Here is a 5,644-nt window from a genome sequence, read left to right on the forward strand (position 1 = left end):
AAGTTAATTAGGGGAGAGGACCTAGTATTTGAACACCCTAATTTCACGTTTATCAAAATCTTACGTAAAAATTTCAAATTGCTCTTAATTTTTTGCAGCACTTCACTTGGTGAGTCTTCTACTTATAAGTAAGGTTTCAAGTCCACGTCACTCGTTATGATGTCACATCAGCATGCTTTTGGCCAAGTTGTCCAAAACAGCCTAAAAAAGAGAGAGAGCAATGGTCATGCATAAAGGGTACCCATAGTTGAACAGTTGATGTGGCATCACATCATTGGTTAATTTTTATAACTAAGGGTATATTTTATTCAATTTTAGGTAGTTAGCATTGCACTAACAACTTTAAAGTCACAAGTATCGGTACAGTGTTGTCAAAAAAATTGGACATTAAGTCAATAAGTGTAGGTATCAAGTGAACAACTCCTATCACAACTATTGAAACGCGTTCAAGCACTGGGTCCTCTCCCCTATGTTGATTTTTCAAGTGTAATTTTGTAGGTTACTTAAGAGTTTAAAGCTAATGTTACAGTGTTTGGATATTTACAGATTTCTCGATAGAGTTTGCGGAGTGCAAAGTGGTCGAAAAAGTGTCAATTTTAAAATACTTGCCTAATACTTGTTATGTTCGCCCCTTAATAGTTGCTCACCAAAAATAAAGTACTTTTGTCACAAATGGACCAATTAGCAACCAAGAAAGCTAAAAAAAATCAACTATTAGTAAATGTACGATTAACTATTGCTACAAGTGTTATCATTTTTGGAGCTTTTTAAAAGCAGAAATTAGGGATATCTATCACAAAACCCTCACTGCCATTGCACCCTCTAACGGTTATTGGATCCCTTCCCCTAATCACTTCCTTCATAAATAACAATATTGAATAGTCTTTAATTCATAAAAATTATTTTCAAGTAGAAATAAAATGTACATCTAGAGGATTTACAAAACTTTGTTTAGTTTTATCACCTATAAATACCTTCCAAATCAGATGACAAATGGATTTCTCTTGATTATTTATCGACATGAACTAAAGGGCAAGCACACTATAAGGATGAGGATCAATATACCTTCCATAAACAAAAGTTTCAAGAAAGTTCTAATAAATATGAACTACAACTCATTAAAGTGTGATAGCAAGTTATTGAATAATCTTCTTGGGCTCACTACAACCATGAACCTAACTTCTTTTCAATATCTTTAAGTCTTTAGACCACTCTCTCAATCATAATGTCACTCTTATCTTGACATTGTCAAAATTAGAACTCAAAATTGCCTACTAAATTGTTCTAAATACTTATTATATGGTCCTGCAACACTCATTTCAAGTTACAATTAGCTTATTATATAGCCTTGCACCACAATAAGAAGCTAAGAGTATAGTTTCATACCTAATACCTTGATCACATAACTATGATTTCTAAAAAGACTTGGTTTTCATTTCATGACAATAGTTGAAGAGGTTCTAAAATAAGGGACAAATACTTAGTAGTTAAAGGATGCACTATATGAGAAAAATAATGAATTGCAAGTTTTTTTGTTGTCATGATCTGATGGCCTTAATTTTCACCCAATTTTTAAAAAATTGTATCTTGTGAAAATCAAGAAGAAAATATGTTTTTGTTGCTTAGGGTTTCCTAGAATTGTGTCACTCCTCAAGAAAAAGAACCCTAGAACAATAGTCCTGCCTTATGTTTTGATGAATTATTCGCAAGTCGATATGCAAGTATAAAAGAGGGATAATTTAAAATTTTGGTTATGTGTTTAATTCATCCATGTCCCTAAATCCTTTAATTATTTTCATATATCCTAAGTTGTATCCCTAAATGTTTTAAATTACAATGTCGAGAAATCTTTTCAATCGCTTCATCTCTTTATTTTGTCCTCTAACTATTTTGGTAATCACGAAGTCGTGAAGCAGTCATTTGTGTGGTCATCACAAAGTCGTAGGCGTTAGTGTTGACTTTCAAGTCAAGGCCACAAAGAGGAGATAAACTAAAGATCACAGGGTCATAGATTATGTTTGGCTCGAGAAATTTTAAGTTTCGATGATGTGAATCACAACCATGGTAGTTAGAGTTGTAAGTCGTCACTACTACTTTGCAGGCAATTGAATTTAACCTAAAGTTATAGTGGAGAAGAGGAGATGGCTTATTATCGCAGCTTTGTGGGGTTAAGAGGTGAGCTAAAATTTTAGGTTGTGAAGCCGCAAAAGCAACAACAGTTAACTCCAAAGAGGTCATCACAACATCACAGGCAGCAAGGTAAAAGATAAATTTTAAGTTGTAGAGTCAAGATAAGCTAGCAATTGTGTGCGGGCATCACGACTTATACTTCACTTAAAAAAATTTAAGTTGCGAAGGTGTAGAAAGTAACCTGGACAATTAAAATTGAAGTTATTGCTACATCTCTTGTAGTTAAAGGTGGCCCGAGGTTAAGGTTGAGAAGCAGAGATACCTTGTTATCGCACCATCGCAGGGTTTAATCAAAAAGTTAAGTTTTATGGTTGTGAAGCCGCAAAACAGTGTAATAGCTAAATAAAGCAGTTATCACATCTTCACACGACTTGAAGTTGTTATGTCTTTGATCGTTGTGAAGTGACGAAAAGGTTAAAGATGGATTTTTCATAGCAACGTGGGTGATGAAGATGTTAAACCATAAATTGTGGAGAAGTTGTGAGGCAATCAAGTCAAAGGGTTTCGCTACTTCACAAGTTTAAAGTGATAGATAAAAAATAAGCAATGATGTGGAGATAAACAATTTTGTGTCATCATTGGTGTTAAGCTGTGATTGAGTTCTAAGGCGACAATGTTGTGAAAAGATGCTAAGTAACCATTTTACTAGGTTGCAATGGTTAATGAAGTAAAATGTTAAAAGGTTGCAAAGATGCGAAATGATCAAATTTTATGAATTCGCTACTTCGTGGGGTGGCTGCAAATAGTTTGTTTAAATGTCACAAAGATGTGAAAATGGTTAGTGGTGCAGTCATTGCTACATCTCTATGGTTAATGAAGTAGAATAGTAAATGGTTGTGAGGAGGCAATAAAGGGTTGAATGAAGTTTTTGCTACTTCGTAGGTCTACATGGTAAACAAGAAGATAGAGTTGTAAATAAGAGATTGACTTGAAGGGCGACATCGTAGGGTTAACCTGGTAGTTAAAGAATTAGGTGACAAAGTTGTGAAAATAGTCAAAATAGCCCTTTTTGCGTGGTCACAACTAGAAATAAAGAAAAGTAAAAGACTACCAAGAAGTAGAGATAAAGAATTGATTGCCACTTCACCACTCAATTTTAAAAGAAAAATTAGTCCAAGCTAGAAAAAGGGATAATGAGTTGGAGGTATGAATAATGTACAATATGAAAACATCACAACTTTTGAAGGACTAAAAGGATTTCAAGCATGCCAATTTTAATGACATTAATGTCGCACTCCAATTTGCAAAAATGGATAAAAGTATAAAGAACAAGGATTTTCATTACCAATTGCATAGTGTTTAAAGTTTTAGAGTAGAGTTCAAATTGCAAAGTGACTTAAAACATATAGAGTTTGGAATTTTTGTGATACTTGAAGCTATGGTACTAAAAAAAGGAAACTTGATCGCATAGACTCAAATTGAGGAAACTATAGTAAAGGGAAAAAGCCCTAGTCCTTTTGTAGATGAGTGGTTACAGATTTCACCAAGTTCCTCTGATCTCTAATCTATTAATGACCATACATTTGTACACTCGAAAGTGTCCCACTCTAAACCCTTCTATCCAAACAATTCCATGAGTTGGAATGCTTAGATGTCGGCTTAGAGCTCCCTATCCATGAAGTGCAAGAGAGTATATTTCAAGAATAAAAAGGCTCTCAGATGAGCCTTAGAGATACTCTTCTTGCTAGTAAACCATGCAATGGGAGGTTCCAAAGACAAGATGCAAGAATGCAAATGTCCCAAGGAGTTCCTCAAGGATACAATGCAAATGAAGATTAAGCTAGAATGAGAATGTCAAATGCAGCTATGCTAGAATATGAATGAGAGTGTTACAATCCAAATATTAAGCTATGTGAGAGATTATTGCAAAATAGAAGCTAAACTAACATGCAACATGAATCTAAGCTAAAATGCCATGGATGAAAGAATGTAGACAAGGAAGAGAAGTTCTCCACAAAGCTCCAAATAAAACCTGTTAGAAAACCTGCAGCATAACAATGTTCAAAAGATGGATGGATTGAGGGGGAAAGCTCTCTCCCTTTTAAAGATGTATGGACGGTGGAGATCAAGATGAAGATGGTGGATGATCAACGATGGAATTTGAAAAGAGGAGTGATCCATGTGCACACACAAATCAACCAATAGAATATAAGTTGACTTGTCATATAAGACAAAAGTCACAAAGCCTTTTCTTTTAATTGTAAAATAGAAAAAGGACTTTATGTGTGCACTTTAAGTGGGTTAGAAGAATGGGGTGTTTTATTTAATTAAAAGGGGACATGTTCTTTTAATCAAATAATGAACTTAGGATAGCATAGTCAAACTATAGATTATAATCAAATAAATTGATTATTAGCAATTTGGTCTAAATAAATGATTAAATTAATTTAGCCAAAATGCTGAGAAGGGGGCTAATAGTTTAGATGACCATTTTTAGGTGATTACATTTGCCCCTCTTTGACTAATGCGTGATCGATTTGGGAACACATTATGTCAAAGAAAATCGAAGCCAAGTAGGCGATGATAGATATAGATATCTGATTTTGAAGAACAAAATGTAGAAAAAGATAGCAAGTCCTGAATGTACAGCCTGATAGTGATAGTACTGAACACTAGGAAAAGATGATGTCAGAATTCAAGAAGAATGCTAACACTTAGAAAAGTGGATAGAGTGAGAGCAAGTGAGAAGATCAAACAAATGCTCCTAAGCAGTGATAGAGTATTTCTGCCCCCTCGGGATCGAAATTGAAATGAGGTAAGGGGATGCAAAAACTGGCTAGAAATGAGAAAATTAGAATATAGCAATGTCCAAGATGACAGATAGATGATTAGAACCCAAGAATGACTATATAAAAAAATTGATAAGTTGCCCCAGTTTGACTAGAGTTGACCTTGAAGGATATAGCATAAAAATAAGGTTGAAATGAGTAGAAAGGTGATTTTAGACATGAAATAGTGAATTTAAGTAGATATGAAGTATGAAAATGATGAAGACATGAAGAAATGAAGATGCCCCAGTGATGATTCGGAGATTAGACCTCAAAAGGTTAGCTAACTGCTTAGAAGAAAGTAGAATTTTAAAAGACAATTTTGACCATCAAGATGAACTCGAATTTGGATTTCGATCTCGAAAATAAATCTAGGACGTCAAAATTATTTAAGAGGTCAAAACTTTAGATAATGTGATGACAAGATAGAAAAGAGATGAAGCAAAAGATTAAGAAGGTGAAAAGACATGAACAAGAAGAAAGTAAAGAAATATATGAAAGGAGTTAGCTGATATGTCCACAAAAAGATGAAGAAAGAGAGCTCTCCCCATATGCAAGAATGCAAGACTAAGCTAGAAAATGAACCTAAAATGCAAGCTAATATGCAAAGTGGTTTACCAGCAAGAAGTGCATAACATTTAGACTCTTAATTTCATCATTGAGCATTTATTAGGGACATCATGAGA

The sequence above is a fragment of the Cupressus sempervirens genome, chromosome 1 (assembly GCF_028749045.1).
Source record: "Cupressus sempervirens isolate cs-2001-9-10 chromosome 1, ASM2874904v1, whole genome shotgun sequence".
Classification (NCBI taxonomy): Eukaryota; Viridiplantae; Streptophyta; class Pinopsida; order Cupressales; family Cupressaceae; genus Cupressus; species Cupressus sempervirens.